The following is a 27,182-nucleotide window of genomic DNA, read 5'->3' as shown; positions in this document are numbered from 1 at the left end:
TCAACCTAGACAAGAACAAGCTGTTTCAGGAAAACAAAAGCCAACTCATTTTTATTTAAAGAAAATAAAGTTTAGACGAAGCAGTTGAAAAACTATCTAGAGGAAAATAAGAACCATGGCTACCACTCCCTCCCTTACATTAACAATCGTGGTATTTTGTAACCGCTTATGTCAAAAGCTGAGGACGTGATGCTATGAGTATAATTTTTATAAAATACAGAGAAGTTACCCTCACCCAGATCTTTATTCTGGTGTGTTGTCCTCAGGCTGTTTGGGTTCTGCCTTAGCCACTCTGTGCTCCCGTGGGCTAGCACCCACAGCAATATCAGAGGCAATGGCGAAAATGGAATTTTACGTATATCAACTGAATACTTTTCCAGAGAAAAAGTGATGTATTCGGTTGTGGAGGAGCCAGAAACTGTGAGCTAAATTAGCATTCTTTTTTAAAAATATATTTTATTGATTATGCTATTACAGTTGTCCCATTCCCTCCCCTTCATTCTCCTCCAAAATTAGTATTCTTTAACAAACTGCTGGTGAATTTCATGGAGCAATGCTGACCTCCACTCCTTCATCAGTTTGGTTAAGCCAGGCAGCCTACACCCAGCACTTGCCTCACGAAATGAAGCAGTGGCCAATGTTATATAGAGCCCAAGAGCTTTCTGAAGTGCAATGAATTTAAAATAACCCCAGTAAGAGCTTGGGGAAGTTCATACAACAATGAATAGAGCCGAAACATTCAGAGATGCTGCTCGAATACTCTCAGAAGATTTCCAGACAGTGAGGCACTCAATACAGATATCATCAATGTCATTCCCATCTCCTCTGGCCAAAGTGGATCTCCAGGAGCAATACAGGTGAAGCCTGGCCACATAAATCCCAGTGGTCTTTATGAAGCCACATAAATCCCAATGGTCTGCAGAGCAAACAACAGAAAGCTGGCTGTGGCTGTGGTGTTGATGAGCGATGTTTGAGAGAGGCTCTGCTATTCTGCTTTGATTACCATAGTGTTGAAATGCGTCTGTGGGAAAAACGTGGATAGAAGTACAATGCCACTGAGGACTGTGTCAGTGAATCTGTTCATCATTTCAGTTCATTTCTCCAGAATAAAAAAAGGAGTGTACCAGTTTTTCTGTGGCTGATATAAGAAGGTCTGTCCTAGGGTTTTCTTCCACAGCTGGGGAAGTAACAAGGTGTTTAGTGGAACTGTACTTAGTGCACTCATTCATAGATCTCAGATCTGGACGGATTTCAACTGAGCATTGGCTCTGGGATCTGGAAGGTATTGTTATGCTTATTTTATAGCTATACCCCAAGATTTCACGTAATCATCAACTGTATCATTAAATAGCAATTGTGACATGGTCTAAAAAATGTAGCAATTGTATTTCTGTCCAGAAGACAAATTGACTTTGTGAACAAAAACCATACAAAAGGAAGTAAGAAAAATTGAGTTTATCTACGTTGCTGATGTGAGGAAGCTATGTAGCAATACAAAACAGTGGATGATCCAAAATTTCAAGTGCAGCCAGTGGTAACTCCTGGGAGACACATCGCTCATGGTCTGCTATATGGTGGCTAAACTAATCATTTTCATCTGGCGGTCAGCGTAAAGTTAACGGCCCTGAGAAATGGTGATCTAAATAGATGCAGGTCCATTATAACAATTACAATGATAACAATAACTATAAAAAGAATTCTCAATAAAATTGATTTCCTATACCAACCACTCTTTTATGGTCTTAAAACTTACATTAAGTAGTCATTTTTTAAAGTATGCCTGTAAAATTAATGTCTTTTTTAGAGTAGAAAGGAAGAACAGTTTTGTTTATCTAGCACGTGAGGCCCAAGTTCTTTGATCCTGCTTCTTGGAATATAAGCTATAAAGACTAGATAAACCCTATCCTAGATGACTTATTGAAAAGTTATCTATTTTTGCTGACAATGTATGGCTTGCTTCTCACGCTTATTGGATTTACAGACATTATTTAACTGGAAGAATATGCTAGCACTCTCATCACCAGGCACCACCACAGAATCGGTGGCTTAAACAACAGAAATGTGTTCTCTAACAGTTTTGGAGGCTAGAAGCTCATGATCAAGGGGTCAGCAGGTTTGTTTTTCTCTGAGGCCTCTCTCCACGGCCACCTTCCCAGTGTGTACACACGTGGTCTTTTCCCTGGTGCCTAAATTTCCTTTTCTTATAAAGACACCAGTCAGATGGGATTAGTGCCCACCCTAAACACCTCCTTTTAACCCAACCTCCTCTTTAAAGGTTTATCTCTGAATACATTTACATTCTGAGGTCCTGGCTTTGAACACATGAGTTTGGGGAAGGAGGAAACACAATTCAACCCACAACAATGTCTTAACTGCATCGCATCTGAATCCTGATACCAAATTCAGAAAGTTGCTGCGATGTATGAGAAAAGAAAGAGGAAGGAAACCAACATTTATTTGCTTCTCCCGTGTGGTGCGCTAGGCTAGGTAGTTCAGAGAGTTTATGTACACTCATAGCCACCTGCCATAGTTAAGCTGTGCCAGGACTTTACATAGTTCTCATTAACCCTCACAACCAGGCTTCAAGCCAGACACGATGCCCACTTAAGACAGAATTGAAGTGACAGTGCTTTTCGTAGCCGGGATTCACACACAGGCCTAACACGATAAGAATCCCGGCTCACTCTTCATGACACCAGGCTGACACCTGTCCACTCAGATAGATCCTCGATAGGCAATCCAGGGCCATTCAACCTCGTATGATCTAGTTTCAGGAACATTGTCCTGTTTTGAATGGAAAAACTGAGGCTCAGAGAGAACCAAGCCCAGCCTGTCCCCATCTGTCCCTTCTACTTCAGGGATCTGTCATCTGAGTCCATTAATCTGTTGCAAATTTGGTTGCATCAGTCAGATATGGAGGTTTTGCTGCAAGGCACATTGTTGATTGGAACAAAATGGGCTGTTTGACATAAAATTTAAAACTCCCACTATAACTGCTGCCAAGAAGAGAAAAGTGGCTGATGTGGAAAAATCATGCTTTTCAAAGTAGATGGGTTAAGGAATGTTAATATAAAAGATGTCGGTGTTTAGCTCATATTTGAAATGAAAAATCCTCTTTAGGAGGAGTGTTGGGACATTTAAGCAGTTTACACAACCAGTCAGGGAGAGCGGAAATCAGCCAGCTTCAGAGGAACCACACTGCAGCAGCTCCCCTCAGAGGCTCAGCAATGCCAGCAGAGGCATAGCTAAATTAAAGGCAAATTCACTGCTGGGAGACAGTAAGGGAAAGCCTATGTGTCACTTTTCTTGATTTTTTTTTAATCAGGAAAAAGATATCCCACAGTTTCCTATACAGGAAATTTTTCTGTGTAATACCCTAAATGTTTTACAGAGCAATAATGACTAATGATTATATTAAGAAGACTTCTCTGTGAGAGCACAGCACCACGAACTATAGAGTACAACTTAAAGATATTCAAGCCTGTTGAGAATGCCTCTGAATTCTTATTTTCTTCTGTCAAAGTGCTGCTCAGAGTCAGACCCCCAAACTGCCCTTTCCCAATGAAGTCCTTCATCCAATATCCTTGACCTTCAAGGAATTCCTCCACGTCTAAATGTATTTATTCACTCCTGACCCTACTAAATTAGTCTCCTAAATGAGTTGCTGAGAAGATATAGCCATCTGACCTGTGACCCCATCAAGAACACTTATTCAGTGAACCAGAGACTGCACTGTCTTCTGATAGTGTTTTGAGACCCCAAGGAAGACTTCTGCTGGAGACATACTTGGTATGGGAATTTTTTCTCTGTTCAAAGCACATGTATTTTCATAAGATCTCTTGTATTATTCAGTGAATATCTATCTATCTATCCATCCATCGTCTACCTGTAAAAACCACACACACGGTCCAAAGGGCTGGAAATCTGGGTTTCCTGAGAGGGCATTTGGTTTTCTCATTTATTAACCCTTGTCTCTGCAGAAATAACATCAGTTCGTGATATATCTTTTGGTGTGGGATATCTTTTTCAAGCATATGTATTTTTATATAATCAAAGCTTATTGTAACTATTTTTATTATCCTTTAAAAGTTCATTAATCCCATGTACTTATCTATAAAATATATTTTACATATTTTTACTTGACTAAATGATCAGTGTTTATCTTTTCATTATCTTTGCCATTTTTCAACTATATCATGTAACAATGGGTAAACATAGAGGAACAGACTTTTATATTCATTTTCCTGAAGTTTAGACACAAATTTCCCCCCTAAAGACTAAATTTTTTAGTTTACAGCAACCAAATTTTACTTGCAATGTGCATTTGGAGTGTTGTGCATTTTCATGTTTCTCCAGAAGCTAAAATGAAGAAGTAAGATTTTTCTCCAGAACCTTTTCCAGTTAACATTTTATCTTGGTGGTCACTAGCACTCAAACTTAATATGTTATCATTCGTTTATCAAGCACAAACATGTATCATTCCAAGTGAAAGTTTATTGGAACCCTTCAGATTTCCAGAGTCTATACCACATATTATTATTTTGAAGGAAACCTTAAAAAGAAATGTACTAAAGTCTGACTCAGCTGCAAATAACACAAATTTGGAATTTGATAAAGGTGATGGTTGTATGTCATGGTGAATGTATCAAATGCCACTGACTTGTACATATCAAAATGGTTTATTTTACGTTACATGACTTTCACCACAACAACAAAAAAAATCAACACAAAGATAGAGAATGTCTGAGACGCTCATATCCCTCCTCTATAAAAAAAAAAAAAAACCTGCTGGAACGGGAGTAAGGGGGAGAAAACTGTACTTGAACAATGATTGAAAAAAAAAAAAAAAAAACCTTACATAACTCTACCAGGAGAGCTATCTATCCAGACCACAGAAATCAATTTGAATCTGAAGTTCTGGGAGAGATCAGGTCAGGCTTTCAATGAAGAGGTTGTAGGCAAGTTAAGTTACCACTGAATTCTTACAGACCACTCGAGTCCAAGAACTGTACTTGCAACCTATTTGTCTTCCCTGTGATAAATTATATGGCTTGTTCCCAAGATCCAGTATAATAGTTAATATATAACTTTGCTCTTAAGCATACCTAGAAAGATAGTTATTTCAACCTTTGGTGGCATCTTCTAATATTTCATTCTGAGCCTCAAAGTTTATGAGGTCCAGTGAAATCTCTCCTTCAGCTTTTAAAATCTACTTCTTCTCTTTTCAATTCTCTGTTGCAATAGATAACAGGTGGTCTGAAGCCAGCGATACCACTTCAAAAACTTTAGCATTGTTGCTGGTCTTTATTTCTCTATTTTTCAGATTTTATAAGCTTTTCCTCAAAGTTTTTAAACAGATTTTAAACATGTTTTATTGTTGGCTTTTTGCCTCTTTTTAACATTTCCATTTCATGCATTATTTCAAAGGGCTCCCAACTAGATATGATTGTTACTCAGATATATACTGAAAAAATTAATTTCTTCTCTCAACATGCTATTCTTTTCTTCTCTAGGCTCATATTAACACTATCAAGCACTGTTGGTGCAATGAATTAAATGAGCATTCACACCCTTACCTCATTTGTTCTATGTTAGTCCTGTGTGCTTTACTTACAAGGACACTAATGTTGTGTTACTGTGCTGAACTCTGCGGTAGGACTCAGTTTGAATCTTAAACCTTTGGCAATAACTGGTGGCTCTTGTCTCTCTGAAGTGTTTTTAATTCTATGTGTGTTTGCTATTAGAATCCATTCTATACCATGAATTCCAGCTCTTCCAACTCTTCTAAATTCTGCTATCTGAGTCCTAGCTGGGCAGGACTATCCCCTAAGGTCTTATTCAAATGAAAATGGATGTGCTACTGTCTGTGAGCAATACTGGAACAGAGCAGAACAAGGGTCAGGAGCGAAAACAGGAAACAGGTGGGGACATTCCGAGTGGTCTCCAGGTCAGAGGTCCAGCAAGCTTGACAAGGAGAGCATATGAGAGCATGAGTACAGAAGGTGAAACCCAAGTATAACTGTTCAAACTCCCTCACTGCTTGGGAGGGAAAATTCCAAGGCATGGTGGATTAACTTGCTAGGGATGCCATATCAAATTATCCCAGACTGGGTAGCTTAAACAGTAGACAATGATTCTTTTCACTGTTCTGGAGGCTAAAAAGTCCAAGATCAAGGTGTTGGCAGTATCATTTCTTTGAGGCTTTTCTTCTTGTCTTACAAATGACCACCTTCTTGTTCTGTCCTCATGTGGCCTTTCCTCTGAGGGTGCACATCCATGGTGTCTCTTTGTGTGTCCAAATGTCTTCTTATTTGAACAAGAGTCAGATTGGTTGAGGTCCCATCTTAACTCCCTCATTTCAACTCACTCATCTCTTTAAAAGCCCTGTGAATTTTGAGGGGCACACTTCAGCCCATAACACATGGGTTTTACACTGTTTAATTGTTTCCCTGAGAAGTGAAGGCCCCTTTGCCCAGGGTGATAGCTGGCTTAGTATCACTCCTTACTGGACACCTCTCTCTCCCTGTGTGACAGCCCCACGCCCCTTTGGTTGTTTCTTGCACCTCCCCAAACTTCCACTCAGGTCCGTTTCTCAAGGTCAAATCAGTGGGAGCACAGACTAGGACACATACAAAGAAAGAGGTTAACAATACTGTAGAGTCACATGAAGACCATCAACCTAGTATGAGATGATCTAACTTCAAATTCAAGGTTCAGATTCTGACACTAATGTTGTCAGGTTCTCAACCTCCTGAAATCTCAGTTTCCTCTCAGGTGAAATGGCTTTGTAGGATTCCTTCTATCCAAATTAGGAACTGTATACAATATCATAAAGTTATTCAAAAATATTGTTACTACACTAAGATATAATTCTCTGCCCTCAAAGAATTCTATTTAATTTGGATAATCAAATTTAAATGTATGAAATGTTTATAATACATAAGGTAGAAGATGATTAAGTTTCAAATGAGTGATGTGTTCCAACACCACAGTTACTGCTGAAAATAATAAAGAGCACCAGATTCTAACTCAGTCCAGAGAACTACCCTGAGCACTGGATCCCTCTACTTCACTGGTATCTATTATTCATTTGTTATGGGAGAGGAAATCTGTGTCAGGAACTTTTCCTGCTGCCAGAACTCATGTTCTGCTTGGAGCACAAGACTTCTGTAGAAGGAGATGAAAAAAAAAGCAGTAGGCACAAAGTGCTGGAATGTTAGGTAAATAAACTTCAAACAAACTCAGAACATTATGCAAGGTAAACACCAAGAACAGTTTTATAGTTCAGGCCTCAAGTAGGCTGTCATCAGGCCCTGGGTTAGTAAATTAACAAAAAAGTAATTTTCATAAAACCAAGGCTAAAAAGGGAGTTTTATAAAAGCACACTGCAGAATTATAAAAATTCAGCCCTGAAAAGGACCTTATGAGCATTTCCTAGGCCATTGGTTTTCAACATGAGAAGATATCAGCCCATATCACCCTAGGGACACTGGAGCTATGAGAAGAATGTTTGTTGGCTGCCATGACTGGAGATGGGCAAAAACATTGGTGGGTGGGACCTAGAAATGCTAACCATAATGCAATGTAGGAGACACACCCTCCGTTCAGTCCAACAAAGAACTGTGCTGTGTCCATCCCAGGAGGCCTACTGACCTCCCAATCTTCCCACCCCCATAACGTAGGAAAAACTGATGCTCATGAAAGGCAGGGGATTCTCCCACCATCCACTGGGTTTAACATCACTCTATATCAGCAATTTTCAACTGGTGTGCTGCAGGAACTTTTAAAACATGCAATGCCTGACTGTTTAGTCAGGGGCACTGACCTCTTTTCCCTTAGCTTGCCAAATAAAAAAATGAAAACAGCTAATACAATTGAATCAAAATTATATACAATTTTTTGCCAGACTGGCAAAAAACATATTTTTTGGTGTGTCACAGCATTTTAGTAATTAGTTTATGTGTGCATGAGATGAAAAGGGTTGAAAAACACTGGTCTGCATTACAGAGAGTGCTATCTGATAGAAATGGTAGGAGCCATGAATGCAAGCTACCTTGTAACTTTAAGTTTGCTAATAGACACATTAAAATATTTTAACACTGGTAAACTTACTTTAATAATACATTTTATTTAACTTCGTATGTTCAAAATATTATCATTTCAATATGCAATCAATATACAATTATTAATGAGATATTATGGGGAGGTTTTGTACTAAGTCTTCAAAATCTGTTATTTATTTACACTGCACAGCACACCTCAGCTCAGACCAGCCACATTTCAAGTGTTTCGCAGCCCCCTGTAGCTGCTGGCTCATGTAGTGCAACTCTAGGAGGTTCTGATAATGTTTTCTAGATTCCCTACAAGGGATCTCCATCTTCCCTACAAGGCGTGTGTCATGAGCAGCTGAATGAAAGACCTCAGCTGACTTCATCTCTGATTCCTGTCACTGCATCATAGAAAGAAGTGTGATTGGTCTGCCTAACGCGTTTTTCAGAAAGCCAACGACGTGTTGATTATTACCATCATTTTTTTTAGGTATGAAGCTAAATTAACCATTTTATAATTCTGGGCTTGGCTTCTTTTCTGAAAAACATGCATTTTTTTGCATTTGTCATAGTCGCTTTCTTTATTCAGCACATTGCCTGAACACAAATTTTTAGCCTTCTTGTCAGAATTTATACAACTTAGTTCTTACGACTCTCTCTTTTTAAAAATGATATTTTGCCTGTTTCCCTTGCTGAATCTTCCATAAATATTTCCACATTTCCTCCAGCTAATAAAACTATTTATTTCTTACTCATTTTTTACAAGATCAATTTTGCATGTTGCTAAGTTCACTCTGGCATTCTTTAATGTTGTGTTGAATGTAACAACTTTTTCCATTCTTCCTCATTTCTCTAGAGGTTGGTTATTAAATGATGAACGCTTTACTTGGGGCATTGTTTAATTATTTTTCACAAATATTGTATTTCCACTTGACTTTCAGTAAAAAATACCCCTAAAGTAAAGAAAAACACAAATATACTCTTTAATATTTGGATAGCAAGTACAAAATAGTAAGGTTTTAAAATGTATCAAGCTTGAATTTAGTAGTTTACACTATGAAAAAGATGCAATAATATCAGCTTTTCTGAATATTTTAAAGGGAATGATTTATGCACATTTTAGTTGAGATTTGGTAACTTTATGGCCCGAAAGAAGAATGAAATAAATGGTCATTTCTAGTCCATGTGGGGTTTGTGTGTTTATTGTTCTTTCTTGCTCAATCAAAATAAAGAGTTATATATTCCAGGCAATGGATCTATACATCTGCTTTTATTTAAGCTTTTTGGCTGAATTTTCTGTTATGGACCAGATTGTAAATTTGCCAACCTAATGGTCTCTGTCACAACGACTCTATCTGCCTGCCCCTGTATCATGAAAACAGCTACAGACTATATGTAAAGGTATCAGCCTGGTTATGTTGCAATGAAACTTTAGTTACAAAAACACCTCAGGCTGTTTGGTCTATATATTTGGCCCATGGGCTGTAGTTTGTTGACCCTTGTTCTGGATATTCCAGAATCACTCACTTCACTTTGACTGTAGAGACCAGCCGTTTGATCTGCTGTGATTCTGGCATAATGTCGAGCTGTTACACTGAACTTTGACTACAAAGAAGACAGATTCAGAGATCATTAATTCCTGTCTGACTATGAAACAATATTGTCTTTTAGTTTTTCTGCTCTGTGTACTATAAAAGTAACGGATACCTCTGCTTTTAAAACAAAATTTATCTGATGTCAGCATTCTCGTTGTTTTGTTTCAGTAGTTTCTATGAAACCTCATCCTCAGCTTTGGGCTTATCACTTCCTGGTTTTTGAGCCTTCGTTTTTCTGTATCTCCCACTTTGAGTTTATTTGCTGAGTGATGAATACTGCTAAGTTTTCTGATTTACAACATAGTATAAAAGGAGTCTTGCAGGTCACCAAGGAGGATTTATAGAAATGTTTCTCCATAAAGTGTAAGGATGCATTTATAATGCTACTGGCTGCAATGGACAATTGCAAGATACATGTGGCTGCAGCCATCACCACTGAATCAGTGAGGCCAGTTTGAAGAGCTTTCAGTAGTAACACCTGACAGCTGTGCTTTGGAAGTACTGATGTGAGTAAACACACCAACGCCAATGCAACATAACAGCTAAGACTCTTCAAAGACAGAGAGGCCTAGGGCTGTGACAGAAATGCTTCCTATGGTTGTGGATACCCTGGGTTGTTATGGTGCATGTTACAGTTGCTATGGGAACTGTAACTGAAACGACCTTTGGTATAGTTACGTATTCAACCCTAACATTGTATTAATAGGCTTTTGCATTTTCTGGATCCTTGTAAGTGGCTTTGTTTTAGACTTTCAAGGAAGAGTAACTTGAAAAGATTGTTTAGGAAGGATAAAGTAGAAAGCTTGATTGATATCTTTCAGAATCTCATCACTGCTAGCATCCTAATTTACTTTTCCAGTTTGCAACTACGCTTTTTGAGGTTAGCTAATGAATTCCCATACAGAGACTACTGCTTTAAAGTAAATAGTGGACTCCTATTTATCAGAAAGTCAGTTGCCTGGCTATTTGTGTTGGTTGATGAGGACTTTGCCTGTGGATTCCAAGCAGGTGGATTTCCTGGGCTTGTCAAAAAGCCAGAGAAAAATAGTCATGGCCCAGTGAGCAGCCATGGGTAAAAATAACTATCATGTTTCTCATTTTCTCCATTGCATCAAATTCAAGAATGGCTGAATCAACACATCACAGTAATTTCTGCCATTGTTTTATCATTGTGCCTCCACAGATTTCATCAGTTAAACTCTATGATTATGCAATTTAAATATTCTGAATAAATATGAACTATCAGGTTCATGAAGCACTGACAAGGCTTCAGAGTACCAAAACCCAAAGGACCCTAAGAGAGTAACTTGAAAGGAGAGGAGGTAACACTTATTAAGCACTGCCTGTGTACAGAGCATTATGATGGCTGTTATATGGATTCAATCTCACTGAATCATCACAAGACCCTCCGTGGAACAGATAAGGTTAAGCAACTCTCCCCACAGTTAGTAACAGGTGGAGCCAGTATTTGTACCTAGTTCTGGATAACTCCAAAAACCCAGAGTTCTTCAAAAGTCATCGATGTACGTGCAGAGATTTAGTTAAGCAAATAATATTTGGCATATGTTTATCAAACTGCCGAAAGCTTCCATAAAATACTGCATTTGTGCATGAAATACCAAAGGCAAGTAATACATCTAAGTTTACTTAAGGAGTGAGGTCCAATAAGTGAGCATCAGCTTTCATAAAAATTAATGAAGCATAAGGATCTGGTCAGCATGAAACATAAATAAAAGTAGAAATGTAAAGCAAGAGAGAGTTGGGAAAAGGCCTTGGTGTCTTCAGTAGCACTCTTTTCCCATTCACACGCATGTCTGTGAGTTAGTGAATACATTGCAGGTATCAAGAGATTTTTTAAATTTGATAACAAAAGGGTAAAAATTCTGGTATTTCTAGTTCATGCAACTTTCAACCTTAGCAATTACAGTTGGGGAAAAAAGCTGGCCATACATTGCCTTTTAAAACACATGCCTTGGAAACAGTCAGTGTTTTAATAGACAATGTAATGGAGCCAGGTTACTCTGAGTTGTAATACAGAAACTGAGCACATCTTTTTCTCTTGACTGCCCCATTTAAGGTAACTACTGCTCCTTGCAGGCCTCTCATAAAGTAGTTTGCCTCTCATAAAGTAGAACTGTACCTTCAAATGCAGTGGGTAGTATTTCTTACAGGAACAAAGTTGCTTTCCCATATGTTAATAGAAGCAAAAGTAGACCGTTCTGGTAGTAGTCTGTCAGTGCAGTTACCTATTTCCAAAGACTAGTCTTCAGTTTCCCAGGTTCTGAAATTCAGGCTTGACCTCATTTTTGCATTGGACTACCAGTATATGAACTCAGTATATAAACAAGAAATTGATATATAAACTAGAATCCCAGTTTATTAAGTTTCTATTGGATGCATATTTCTTTCTAGGCACTAAAATTATTTCATCTTCATTGCAAGGGACCCTCCTCCCAGTGTCCTGGTGACTTGGCTGCTGTGGCCAGTCCATAGAGTTGGAGGGATCCCCACCCAAAATTTGGTTGGGACTTCCAAACTGCTGATTACACACACGCACGTGCACATACACACACAGAGGGTATGGAAAGGTGTTTTGTTCCCATAATGAAGCTTTCTGAGGACAGCAGGAGAGATCTCTCACACTGAACTAAAAATGTCTTGTAAGAGCTATGAAAGAGGAAAGCAGACAGGGTTTGGGGTTTTATGGGGACTGGGGGCTGGGTTGAGGGTTGCAGCACGTGATTTGAACTTACTGCTGGTGACAGAGCACCTGGGCTTTCTTATCAGCTTGCACAGGCGTGAGGCAGAATGGGAGGTGGGAAGGGTAAGGCTTAAAAGATGTCTATAGTCATAAAATATGGAGTCAGCCTCTTAAGTGTACTGGGTCTGCAGGTTTGTAAGGAAGAAGATTGCTTAGTTAACATGAAATCAAAGCTAAACGCAGTGAAATGGTTCATGCAGTGTGTGGTGGAGTCTCAGTGGATCCCCTGTCCCACAAGAGCGTAAGCTGTTCTGGCTTCCAGAGTATCTGGTTTTTATGTATTTACTTTTGATCAATGGTGGGGGTGGGGCAGAACCTGAAAATTATCACTATTTACTTTGCTCATGAGACTTTTCTTCAAACCGTTCTTTGATATTAGAGAATTCAATATGTTTTCTGATCTAGTCTTCCTTACTTTTTTTGCCTGGAAATCAAAATATCTTTTCCAATAATTTCTTCAAATTAGCGAACCTTACCTATAGTGGATATAATTAAATAATTTTAATTCACAATGTTCTGAAGAAATTGTACTTTTTTTGATGATATTTTTTAATATTTTATTTTATTTTTTTAAGATTTTATTTATTTATTTTTAGGGAGGGAAGGGAGGGAGAGAGAGAGAGAGAGAGAGAGAGAGAGAGAAACATCAATGTGCGGTTGCTGGGGGTTATGGCCTGCAACCCAGAAATGTACGCTGGCTGGGAATCGAACCTGGGACACTTTCGTTCCCAGCCCGTGCTCAATCCACTGAGCTACGCCAGCCAGGGCGAAATTGTACTTTTTAATCATTTTTTATTGTTATTTGATTACAGGTGTCCCTATTTTTTTCTCCTTTACCTCCTCTGCCCAGCCCACCCCCTGCTCCCATAGTCGGTCCCCACACCGTTGTCCATGTCTGTGGGTCATTCACACATGTTGCTTGACTAGTCCCTTCTCCTTCTTTCCTCCATTATTCCCTCCCCCCTCCCCTCTGGTCATTTTCAGTCCTTTCCATGTTTCCATGCCTGTGGTTCCATTGTTTGTTAGTTCATTTTTTTCATTAGATTCCTCTTACGGCGAGACCATATGGTATTTGTCTTCATCACGTAAAACCACTTTTAAATTCTTTTCCCAAACTGAATGATAGTGAATCTTTCTGCTATTACTTATGAATTTTCATCTTGCATATTTCTCCAAACACTGACCCTATTCTCACATATCATCACTGAGAAAGAAAATAATATCTATATTGTGAAATATTGGTAACAGAGAAAATTCTTATAAACAACTCTGTATCCCATAAAGAGTAAAGTAGCAAAGTTAAGATCAATTCTGAATGACTGTGACTAACTCTTCTGTGCCTCCATTGAGGAAAGGACACAAGAATATACTCAAAGGGAAACAAGAAAGTCAGCATACACTTGAAAAACATCTGCTGAAACAAGAAACATTTGGAAAAAACTCTTCTCCAGGGCCTTTCTAAAATGATATTTTAAAATGTGTTTATATGAAGAACAAAGTTGGTTCCGTGATGCAATAGTCTAGGCAGTGGTTCTTGATCTATTTGGAGACAAGAGAATTGCTGCAAACCCTTGGAGAGAAAAGTCCCATGAAGCAACGTTTGCATTTGCCTGTGTGTTATGCTATTCGACACTAACTTTATGCTGCATTGTATGCAATAATCATTGCAAAGGAAAAGAATTTATTTTGCTTTTTTTTTTTGCAATGGGTTTGCTGCCAGAACATAGGTATTGTGAAAACCAGCACCAAATCAAAGCCAAAATGGGAAAGGGAAAGACTGGTACCAACATTCATAAGGCTCTGAAGACACAGACCAGTGAAATGAAGAAACCCCATAGGATCCTTTAGATCGAAGTGAAGTAATAGTACCAGCCAACCTCAAAGGGTCTTACACAGAGGGAGAATACAAGGCATCCTCAAAGCTTGAGAAGGTCTTGGACCCCCATGAAATTCTCAGAAGGCTCGGTCTCTGTGAAATAGCAGCGGTGTCACATAGCAGGATACTAAAGGAGGCTGGAGGCCGACAGTTAGAGGTCCAGAGCTTACTGATTCTTATATCCACTTGTTAAAAAAAAAACCTGTATTTTATTTTTCTGGTTTGTGGCTACCAGATGCTCATTATGAAGTTCTTTCTTTCTAAAAAATTAGTATCAATTTCCTTTGATTTGAGCCTAGGGACTATGCCTTAATGATAGTATTTCCCAGAAGTAAAAGCATAATAAAGATGCAGTTTCTTAAATCATGCTTTTCTTATGTTTACTCTCCAATATTTGTCATCACTGAGAAGCTTATTCTGTGAGAATGCATCATCACCCACTGAGAATGGCCCTGAATCCCCTGCTTACCTGTCTCTTTCCTGGAGAACTGGGCAAGAATCAACAAAGGATCCAGCAAGCATCGCCCTTGTGCAGAGTTGGACCAAGTGCTTATTTCTTATCATGCTTGGTGCTGTGAGTCTCAATGACATGTGTAGCTTACTTGAATTTTATCAGGCTTGCAATGTTCCTACAAGGTTCAATGCCCAACGGTGAAAACACTACATTTCAAAGGATCACCCAAGTTTACTTAACACAAATTCTTGCCTTATCCAGACAAAGGCTGATTGAGAAACTGTGTTGAGTGTCTTCAACTATGGCTTGTATTATCCTCTCACAAGGACTCAGACTCAGGAGTCACACCCACAGCACCACGGAGGGCACAGCTCTCCCACCATGCTCCTTTTTGTCTGACGTGAATAAAGTAACAGTTTGATGCCTTTGACCCTTTTCTGGCAATTCAACATTTTTATAGGCCGCTACCTAAGTGGAAGGCACAGTGCAAATCATCTCTCCTGGTTTCCGCCTCCAGTTGGGGGATTAAGACAGACAGACATTTAAGGAAGCGAAAGAACAGTGAAAGTGCTAAATAAGAATAAAAGAAGACCACAGCATGAAATGACATAACTGCCGTGGGACCGGTGGAGGAAGGAGACATGCCTAGGTCCCGGAGCAGCCCAGGCAGGAACCATGGATGGGGGAGCACTTGATCTGGGCCTTGGCTAGGCCAGTGGTTCTCAGCCTTCCCAGACATAAGGCCGTCTTGGGAGGTTTCAGAGATTTCTGGGAGTGAGATATCCCGGGCAAGCATAAAAGAAAAGTTGGGGTTTCATGAGGAGGAAAAAATGGTTTAAGAAGCAAAACTTGTTTGGTCAGGTAAAACCTTAGTGCAGGAGGAGAAAAAGAGAAATCGGGGAAGTCAGGTTTCAACTCATTTGTAAATAGCCGTGTGTGCCAGGCAAAGGCATTTTGGAATCTGTTTGAATCAGGAGAGTGGGATATATTTAGCAATAACATTTGACTTTTACAGTTGGAGAAAGATAATAGAATTCCTCTGTATCACATAACTGTTCACTTCCCATTTCTGCCCTCTGGTTGGAAGCTTAAATTAGGCAGAAATTACGTGTAGACACATGCCAATACTTCAGCAGTTCCTCATTTCTCTTAGATACAGACCCAGGCTGTTGCTGTGTGGATGTGGTGATTCATACAAAAGTATAGCTATTGCGTAGAATCCCCACAGTACTGGCCAGAAGGGGGCACCACTGATGCAGCAAAGCTAGAGTCCCCCACAGAGTAATCAGGCCTCATTGGGGTCTCATCAGTATTGCCTACAGTGAGGGTGCCCTGCACTTGGCTTCTCCTGAATTACACAGACACTCTCACCATGACTTTGATCCACTTGCACGTTGGTTTGTTTGGGTGTCCCTGCTTCTTTCTCATTTTCCTTGTTTGAAGGGCAGGCCTGGGTAAAGTTTCAACCATATTATGGCTGATATTAGGCTGACACAGGTTAGGATGGATGGATGGATGGATGATTGATTTTACTAAAGAAGGCCACCTAACTAGATGGAAATGGTTTAGTTTATTGCTGGCTTTTCATGCTTCTTTGCAGATAAAATTCTGCTAGACATTGAAAGAAGATAAAAATCACACTACTATACAAATTCAGGAACTTGGACACAGCACAGGGCATAGTCTCTGCTTAGTCATGTAACCTGAAAGACTATTTCGAGTAAGTTTGTGTTTCAGCACTAACTGTACTGCCTCGCCACTAACCAGACGCTGGGCATTTCCTCCCGACGGGACGAGAGCTTTGAGCCGGCTCACAGCCCTGATGTGAGAAACACACACACACACACACACGCACACACACACACATTCTGAAAGCAACTGAAACCCTCTTCTGTGCCTGTTCCTCTGAATTGAAATGTAAAGACTGTGGGCATTTCTGGTTGCTGCTATCTATTCTCATTCATCTACTCATCTGTGAACAGCTGCAGGATAGACAGGGCAGTCTTTTGCCCAAACTTCAAGGACAGGAAACTCTAGCCCTGCTACCCAGTCCCATGAAATAGGAGAAAGGCTTATTAGAAGCCAGAAGTCAAAGAATGTTTCCTCAGATTTGTGTGTGCATGGAGCCTTTCCTGACTTGTAGCTATGCCAATGCACAATTGTTACTCTTCACTTACATTTCTATCAGGCTAAACTAGAAGGTTTATTATGGTCAGTTTCCTAAGGAGAAATGTGATTGTCTGTTATTCAGGTATTAGGAATATTTATTGAGAACTCGGATCTCCAACTATGTGCTGGAAAGAAAAAAGAATAAGAGCCTCTGGAGATGAAATTATAAAATATAAGCCAATTAGAGAGTCAATGAATACTAAAGTGAGAGACACTTACAACAGCTGCAGCACCAGTTCCGAAAATGAAATGATTATGTGCACCGGAGTGTTTATCTGAAACATGGGATTGGACTAATGAGTGGGATTTCACTTCCGAGTAGCAGGGCAAAAAATGAGCAAAATCATGGGAGAATGTGTCAAAATGCAACCTTGGTGTGACCAAAATAGAAATAGAAACTAATATGGGGGAAGCAAGCTGCTTTTGTTGGGTTAGTGTGTGGATGATTAGGTAACCAAAAGAGGGCACATCCAAAACACGGGCAAGGAGGCTGTTGGAGAAATTTAGGCAGGAGGTAATTTAGACCTGAACTAAGAATGAAGCATTGCACAAGAAAAAGAGGATCCAAGAGAAATTTCACTGGAAGAATCCAAAAATCATATAATGTTTCTAATAAAAAAGAAACATTAGATGTCACATAGTTTAATGAATGCCAGGTATTTCCTGTGCTATCGTTTGTCTTTTGAAATGCTTTTGACTTTACAAGTATAGTCCTAAAGTCTTCTCTTGCCAGGCTTTTCTTGTTTTCTGACAGAGGAAGTGGATTGGGTCCATCATCAATGTATTTATTTTGAGATTGGATTAGCTTGGGCCCCAGGTCGTCTAGAATTTACACAGTTCAGAAGGCGATGCACTCCTTTAGGACAAATGCCTTTGAATGGTTGATGGAGACCATGCTGAATTGGTGATGGGAGCAGTGTCTTCACTCCCTCTGACTCTGGGAAGGGGTCGTGGCAGCTGCTGAACTTCCAGCCCTGCTGGTGGAAAACTGGAAGTCAGTGTTGCTAGGCAGGCTGGGCAGAAATGAATTGAGTAGGCCTGCCTCCTTGTCACTAGTCTCTGTTCCCATAAAATTCATATGTTGAAATCCTAACCCCAACACACCAGAATATGACTGTATTTCATTATATGGTCATTCGTTGAGATGAAGTCATATTGAAGGAAGTGGGCCCCTAATACAATATAACTGGTATCCTTGTAAAAAGGGGAAATTTGAACGCAGACACACACAGGGAGAAAATCATGTGAAAATTGGGGCTATGCTGTCACAAGTCAAGGAGTCACCAGAAACCAGAGGAGAGGCCTGGAACAGGTCCTTCCGTAGCATCTTAAGGGAGAACATGGCTTTGCCAACACCTTAATTTTGGGCTTCTGGCCTCCAGAACTGTGAGACAATCAATTTCCATTGTTCTAAATTTGCAGTACTTTGTTACCGCAGCCCAGAAAACTAACACAGTGAGTAATAGGGCAATGGGTGCAACAAGATAATATGAACTATATTATAACACAAAGTAAACCTAAGATCTTTCTCTGAACATCAATGTTGATTAAGATCATTCAGAAAGTAAATCACTTGATAGAAACAAACACTTTGAAAAAATAAACAAATTCAGTGTTTTCCTTATCTCCCTAACTCCCATTATATATTAAGCCATTAAACATGACTTTTATGTTTGGAAGGAATAAAAAGGTCATCTAGCTCAGTCATCTGTTGGCTATTTGAGTGTCTTCAGCAATGCACAATGTATCGTTCACCCATTCATTGTAGTTCGGTTTCTTAAAAGCTAGAAAGAACATATTTAATTCCCTTTTTTCATGTTAGTCCTTTCAGTGTTTGAGAGCTATCGTGCCCTTCTGAAGTCACTTGTTCTGTAAACTAGACCTTGAGTTCTTTCAACTATTACTCATATGACATAATTTTTAGTTTTTTTAACCTCCATGATCAGCTGCATAATGTTTGTTTCAGCTTATTATATCTCTGTTAGAGTGGAACATGAAAATCTTGGTTGTGATCACAATCATGTAGATTAAAATAGAATTAAGTATACTATTATTCTAGATACTATCCTTCAATAAATGTAACCTAACATTACATTACCTTGGGGGGTTGTCACAATGATCCACAATATTTCACTAAAATGAACTAAAATTCCTTCATTTTCCCACTAGATAAGCTGCATGATAAATTCTGGTTTGATCATCAAGTACCATAAGTAGCCTGGCACATAATAGGAGCTGACAAGTCATTAACCAATGGGTGAATGAATGAATGTGTACTAATAGTAAACTGTGTATTCCCCCTTGAACTTGCAGGTATTTTTTAATTCCAAGGAGAGAACATTGCTTATTTTACTTCATTTTGTTAAATTCAGCTATAGAATGTATACCTTCATACCATTCATCACGTATCTTCCAAACAGCAAAAAATCTTCCTTATGTTTACAAATTGTTTCTTCCCCACACTCCAGCAACATTGATAAACAGCAATTTTCAGACTTGATTTATATCTTTTCTTCAACTAAGATTTGTTCTATATCCCATACAAGTACTTAAACCCTCTGCTTTCTCCCTCAGTAAGATGGTGCTAATACAATATGTAATGTGTGTGTGCATGTGTGAGTTTAGCAGATTATGTATGTACGTATACAGATTTATAGATGACTATATCATCAGGATATTGTATTTAGATACTAGTAAAAAGGCAATATTTAGTCCTTTTTCAGTAATTACAGTTATAACATGATCAGTTTTGTGCCCATATGTAAATAACAACTGAAAACTGTAACTTTATGTAAAGAAGGAAAGATTATGAGCTGCAATCCATTTCTACTTTCGTGATGTATTATTCAGTCTCCTGAAATGATTGAGTCAGTCTCTTGTGCTACATTTTCTGTACTCAAATGAAGAAATTTTTTCTTCTTGATTCATAGACATATTAAAGGACTGATGGGATATATTTTTAAGGCATATAAATTAGAGGAAAATTCACTTGGATAGCATCTTGAGGGAGACACAAATACTTGGTATAGCAAGAAAAACTAGTGTTTTAGATTCTTTTTTAAATAAATAGTTTTCCACAAGGAATATTTGGAATAGCTTACATTCTCTATTTGACATGCCTTTGCTCCCTTAGTTGCCTTGTCAAATAAATTTAATTATAGTCATTTTAATGAAAAAGTGTTTTGTGTTAGTTTTCTCTTTTTAAATGAAACAATCTAGTTTTCTGTTTAAATGCCAATAAAAAATTCTAAAACAAAATATAAAAACAGATGGTCCAGAAGGTTTTATTTAGTGACATGCAATGAAACCACATCAACTAAAAATACAGTTTATGCAATGATAATGAACACTGTTTCATGGGCTTCCATTTTGTCTTTGTTAGAAGAGCTACTAGACTTTATAGGTGAAAGAAGTATACTATAATGATGGCTTAATCTCCTGATGAAAAATCCAAACTTTGTTTTGGTGTATGACATTCTCTGTAAATCATTCAAATGACATAGATATAAAAAGTGACTCGTGTATAGCCCTATGGTAGCCTGTAACTTCAGCACATACTTGAATTGTTGTATATTTTGGCACATTATGGGGTTCTTTGCCCCAGACTATTTATTTAACATGGTGCTCATGGTCATATGTCATTTTTGGACAAATCTGATTTCAAATATTTTGTTATTTCTGTAAGAATATCTTTATTCTATGAACCAGACTATAGCTAAGACATATTTTTACTTAATATATTGACATTTCTTCCATATTATTAATTATACCCAGACATTTTTAAGTAACCTCACATTATTTAATTCAATGACTAAACTAATTTCTATCTTCTCTTATTGTCAGATATTTGTTTTCAGATTTTTCCCCCTGTTATAAGAAATGCAGTGATAACAAGGACAAAATTTTGTTAGGGAAAATAGAAAAATATAGAGAGTGGGGCCAGCCTTCATAGTCTGGGGCAAAGAAGAAAAAATAAAAAGCCTGGATGATACTGGGGGGAGCCCTAGAGGTATTACAAGGAAACACGGTGCGCCCCAGGAAGGGAAGGGGACTGTCAGCGGTACCATTCGTCTGCACTCCTTCCCAGAAGTGTCCTTCTGTTTGCTGGGAAGGTGCCCCTGGCTGGGGCTCTCATGGACCTGGAGGATCTATCTGCAGGACTTCATTTGATCTGAGTAGAAAATATATTTTAACCACAAATCTGTGGTTGACATATTCTCTGTTTCCATTAGTGTTATTTTGGTTAACTACTTTTAAAAAAAATAGTAGTTAGAAATTCCCAGTGTATGCTTAGAAATATTTTATTCTATTTTTTGAGAAATAATACATGCTCATCCAGATACAACCAATAAAAAGTATATGAATCTGAACCTGAACAATGTAAGGCAACTCCTTAAAAGTTTGGATTTTACTTCTACCTCTGCCCTAAAAACAAAACAAATGCATTTCCTCAAGAAAAACATGCGGCTAAGTCTAGCGGCCCACTTCTAGCCTCTATTCTTGCTGACCTGCCTAGTCCATTTCCCACTGTCCCGGACAGTACTACTTCGTGACTATGACCTCTCCCTTGGATTTTATTTCACTTCTCTAGCTACTCCTTCTCTGAACATTTTTAAATTTTTTTAGTTTGTAGGGTTTACTCAAGATGCTATTTTTAACCGCTGGCTCTTAGGTCTGCCTTCACTATCACTTGGCAAAGTCATTCATTTATATTTTATTCCACATGCAAATTTGTGTTCATCATGTGTTTCCACATCCCCAAGAAGGATGAGCACAAAGAAAATGACACCTGGGATATTGCTGTAAAGACAAAGAGAAATTATCTTAAAGCAGCTGTATGGGAAGGGAAAGGTTACATTCTGGAAAACCACAATAAAAATGATGATTAACTTCTCAGAAACAATGAAAATCAGAAGATAATGGAATGATATCTTTAAATGCTGACAATAAAACCCTGCCCAGTTAGAATTCTATATCCAAGGCAGGTACAGCTGTTACCTACCTCATATGGCTCATATGAGAATTAAATGGGTCATTGTTATAAATCTGGTCCATAGAAGGGTAGCTGGCCCATAATTCTAAAGAAGTGTTTGTTACATAAAATAAAAACCACAGGGCAGTTGGGATTATAAATTGCTAAAATTTCTCTTAGAAAAAATGCCTAAAGCAAATGGGATGCAGAGAGGAACTTGGTTCTTTAACAAGTGGTGTCACCATAACCTGTCTAAAACTGGAATTTTCGGCCCAACATAGAATGTTAGTGGTGCTGTGCTAGTTATTTTATAGCTCTTGTGAATAAGCTCTACTATTATTCGTAAGCCTCATCCATGGATGAGCAAAACCAACTGTCCGTAACAACAAAATCCTTTAGCAGAGCTGCCCACACATTGACACTGTGTTACAAATTAAATCTAGAAAACTTGAGAAATATCAAAGGATGATGAAAATATTTGTAATGTCGATAGTGTGCTATTTGTCAGGCATTGTCCTAATTCCTGACAATTCATCCCTTTAATCCTCCCTGCAATCTTGTGAAGGAAGCACTATTATTACCCTCATCCCAGGGTTACAGACAGAGAAAAGGAAGCACATAGCAGTTACAAACTTGCCCAAAGTTACTTAATTAGAATATGTCAGGTTGGTGATTGGAGTCTGAACAACATGATTTTTAAGGTGGTGCTCTTGCCCACTGTATATCTCTGCATCTACAAAATCTCTCTCCTTTCCCCAAGCAAACACATAGAACTGGGTTAAGAGGGAGGTGGAAAGATACCTGCGGAAGCCCATATATTTCCGTGCACTTTTTATCCTCAGAACTCATTGTCTTTACTACCTAGCACCATGCTTAATACATAGCAGGTCACCATTTATGACTGATTCATGCAATCAATCATAAATGACTGATTGCATGAATTACAAGCAATCAATTATAAATGACTGATTGCATGAATTACAAGCAATGTCCAGTTCCTGATCCCCAACAAAGTAACCAAATTATGTTTCTCAAACTCTGTGTGTGCCTGGCTTCAATAGCAACATTGTTGAACCAGAAGACGTTGACACCATTTCATAATGCACAGGTGATTACAGTTGTCCCCGGGAGCCCAGCCCACTGAGCCTTCCTCCAACGTTAGCCTGAGGTGAGCCTGGACCTCACACGTGTAGATATAACAGTGAGACGAACCTTTCTCCCCTAGATGAGAAAGCTTCCTTGATAAAAGGCTGCTGGTTGCGGGATTCCCTGAGAGCCCCTCCTGCAGCTCTTTAGGCCTGAATTAGATTCTTCTGCCGCATCTCCTGCCCAGCTCTTCTTAGTCATATTTTCTGGTCCTAAAGAAACCTGAAGCAAGAGAGTTTAAGACAAAAAGGTAAGAGAAACACAAGCAATCAATGAAGTCCCAGATGTTGATAAAGTTGTTAGTAGGAGTGACAAGCTCCATTAATCTTGGGGTGAGAGACTGGCCTTTCTAACTCATCTTCACTTTTCCTTGGTCTTTACCATAGCTCATAAGAACTCATTTATCCTAAGAAATCAATGGCTAATTTCCTGTGAAGTAAAATCGATAAATCTGCAATGTTCTACATTGGTTAAAAATGAGTTCTTGGTTTAACTTGTGCTGTGAAGTACATGCCAAATGATTGTTGATGTTATTTAAATGTTTGAATGAAGAGAAATTGCTTTTCGCTATAACTGCATTATATGAAATGTTTTTGTGGAGGTGGAGTATTGGGTGGTGGGAGAAGAGGGGGAGAGAGTGGTTGCTAGTGTCGTCTGAAATCCAATTTTATGTCATTTTGTGTCAATTATGAGTCATCTTGGCATGTATGGTACAGATTTATAGTCCGAGGGCTCCCACATGGGATTCAAGTATAGATTACCATAGAGGGAACATGAGAGGTCCAGGGGAGAATATGGTATTTCAGTTGCCTTTGATCATTTTATTGAATTTGCCTGGAAAAGTCAATTAAAAAAGAAAATTGAAGCTTCATACCCAGATCAGATGTTATTTATTCTAGCTCATGTCTGACAATAGATGTGTGTTTTCAATTAATAATGAACTCCTAAGTGCTCAAAAGGCTGATCATTCGGTTCTATTGGGTATGTCTAGCTGGGAGCGGGGCCTTCGTTCCCCAGCCGTTTCACCTCTTTTTCCTTCAGCTGGCTTCTCCACGGGACACGTTCAGACCCTGCATACATATACCAAAGTTAGGGATGTATTATGCTTAAACGGTATTTTAAATCACAAAGTAGAATGAGTACAATGATATGAAAGATGTATGATGGTGCGGACTACTTGAAGGGTCACCAAGTGAGTACTTATTTGCCCCACGTCCTTTTCTGAAGCTAGGGGATATGAAAGTAACATTAATTAACAAGTAACTAGTTAACTTTGTACATAAAAAAACTTTTGGGCAAGTTGCTTCCCCTTTTTAAGCCTCCCTCTTCTCACCCGTCCTGACCTTGCCAGCTTCCTAGGATTGCGCTAAGGATTAAATGTGATCCCTTAGCAGAAGGCCTGGGGCACAAATTTGTAGCTATTGTTGTAATTATTGTTGATAAAAGTTCACAGTGACAGAATAGCTATCTTATAAGAAAGTAGGACAAATGCTGATGTGGAGATTATGAGGTAAGCAGCAAAAGTGAATGAGGGCAATCACATTCCCCCTGGGGTGGACTTGCCAGAGCTTTGCCCAATAGTTATATATTAGCAAAAGTTCAGACACCTTAAAGCCTCACCTTGCTTTCATTTTTTAAAAGATTTTAGCTCTCCTGTTATTTCCAAACTGAATTATGTGTGAAGGTGAAGGTGCATGCTCTTCAACCTGGAGAAATATTAGACTGACCAAAGAGTCTATTTAGTTTTTTCCGTAAAATAAAAGACACATTTTTCATTTTCACCAATAATTTAATGATTTGGATATTTTGAGTATGTCAGCTATCTCCCACGTGGTAGAACGTGGATCGTTCTCAATGAATACCTCAGTTTGATCGCTATCAACTTCAACTGGTCTACCTGACCAAGGAGCATCATCCAGCGAGAAATCTCCAGCATGAAACTTCACAGACCACTTTTGACACGTTCCATAGGTCACAAGGCATGCAGGGCGTCTTCTCCATACACTGCACAAATCTTGTTTTGCATTTCAATTGTGTTTTTACCTCTCTTGAAATAATAAAGCATAATAAGCCCAAAATGTTTATTTCCTTCCATCTTCAATATTAAAATGGCTACACAAAAATTCACAAACTTTGATTTCCTTTTAAATTCAGGCTGATATGACAGTACAATACAATCTAACAAAATTGCTTCCCATGAAGCTGAAGATAAATAAGCGCCACTAGAACCATCTTATGGAAAAAACCAAATGAACTTTTTGGTCAACCCCATATTTAGGTAAAGGCATCTTACTGGTTTCCTACAGAAGAAAACAGCCTCTGGTGACAGAGTTCCTGCGTTCAAATTCCTGCTCTTCTTCTGTTACTGGACTTGCACAAGTTATTTAAGCTCCCTGGGCCGAGAGTCCTCGTTTGTTACCTCATGGTATTATTGGAAGGATTATATGAGAAAATAATTATATGGGACATGGGACATTTGTCTGCAACCTAATAAGTGCTTGACAAATATTAGCAATCCTTTTCATTTCTTTTTTTGGATGATATTTGCACTGGGAGGTGTTAAAAAATAAGCTGGTACATACTTAAAATTTTTATGAGCTCATTGGAGCAAAAATCCATTCGAACTGGGCAGTGCCACCCCAGAAGTGCTTGGAAGCCCTTCACAGACAGGAGCTAGGGGAAAGACTTTGTCTGATAGAGAAGAGGTGGAAACAAAGCAAGGGAATTATTTGATGGGCTATAGCTTCAGTCATTTCATTTTGGGAAAGCCTAATTGGTTGGTTGTGATTGGTTGTCCTTTGGTTTCAATTTCTTAACTTTGAAGTGTAGCAGGCTTAGGTTTTGGTTTTCTTGCATAATATACTAAGACATTAGTATTAAAGTCACCTCGATCTAATGGCCTCCTTGTTTAATTATCTTAACAGAAGTTACATATCATTCTGGTTTTATTATATAGTTTCCTCCATGAGTTAAGTTCCCTAAGAGTAAAGGAATTGGGAGAAAGGGAAACTAGAAGTTTTGTTCCCAAATCCATCATCAAACCTCTGTACTTGCTTCATGTATTAATGTAATAGCACAGAACCTGAGAATTCCCTTCAGCCTTCAACTGCTGCTCTTTCCACTTCTCACAGTGAAGACTCACAAAGACTGGGACAAGGTCTTTGTTACTAACGTGACTATAAGGTGTTAATTCAAAAGTTCTTATGCAAATTTTGCTCTGGAAAAAGGTTTAAACTGTTAGTTTCCTTTTTGAACTATTTTGGAAAGACAAACCTATTTATGATGGTGAGTTTCTTCCAAAGTGAGATTCTAATCCATCCAAAATCATTTTGATTTAGCAGAGTAGAGTGCACATATCTTTTCCGTCAGTCTTGTCACAGAGTTTGGATGTGTATCTAATGTCCACACTTCTTTCATTCCACTCTGATATCATGTTAGTCCTAGTTCCATCCTGGTTGAGAACCAGTGTGTGAAGCCTCTGAATTCCTCTAAACAGTTATTTTGAACAATGATATAGAACACTAGTTTATTTTAGAGCCAAAGGGTTCCACTTGGGAAGATCGTAGAGACAAGATGGTGGAACACCCTGCAAAAGTATAACGAGGTGGCGTATTTGAAAGAACATCGAACATTCTTAATATTTTTAATGCACAAATAACCTCCCCTTTTTATTATAAAATCATAAGCATGTAATTCGGTAACACAGCAATATCACACTCAAGCACAGCGTATGACATTTTAGGTGAAATGTTCAAATTAAAACTATAAATTATTACACCCGTATCATCATCCTACCAACCATACTCAAGCAGGTGTTACTTCTGCTGGGCCCTGTATTTTACTTAGATTTTTAGAGATAAGAATAGAAAATAAAATTTAAAGCAAATGGCACTTTCCCTCTTTATAAGAAGGTTATTTTTTATCTTGTTGAGAAATGAGGGATCTGTTGGAGTGTGGAGGGTCCTCATTTTCTGCAGGGCACCCTATGTGCTGTGATGGTTATATTTCTGATTTCTGGTGTCTGTCAGCAGATTTGTCTCCTTAGTTACTAAGAGCTAGAAAAATATTTTTTCAAGGCATTTGGCCGGCAATATTAAAGAATTTACTTAAAATCTTTGGGAAGGGAATATAAATTAAAGAAAATGGAAACATTATACTGAA

The 27,182-nt window shown here is 38.6% G+C and overlaps 1 protein-coding gene across 2 annotated transcripts in view; it reads left to right on the top strand.

Moving 5' to 3' along the window:
* The window catches only part of FAR2 (fatty acyl-CoA reductase 2), a 115,850-nt gene that overhangs the window by 20,910 nt on the left and 67,758 nt on the right, over positions 1-27,182 (top strand). The window contains exon 1 of one of the 2 annotated variants that reach the window (XM_036019210.1): positions 16,338-16,454. The exons of the other annotated variant lie outside the window; for it this stretch is intronic. The gene's annotated coding sequence lies outside the window, so the exon portion shown is untranslated. Of the gene's footprint in view, positions 1-16,337; positions 16,455-27,182 lie in introns of those variants that run through there. 2 annotated transcript variants of the gene reach the window in all.

This window comes from Phyllostomus discolor, chromosome 2, assembly GCF_004126475.2.
Source record: "Phyllostomus discolor isolate MPI-MPIP mPhyDis1 chromosome 2, mPhyDis1.pri.v3, whole genome shotgun sequence".
NCBI classification, from domain to species: Eukaryota; Metazoa; Chordata; class Mammalia; order Chiroptera; family Phyllostomidae; genus Phyllostomus; species Phyllostomus discolor.
The sequence above is the reverse complement of the archived record's forward strand: the minus strand, read 5'-3'. Positions and strand labels throughout refer to the sequence as shown.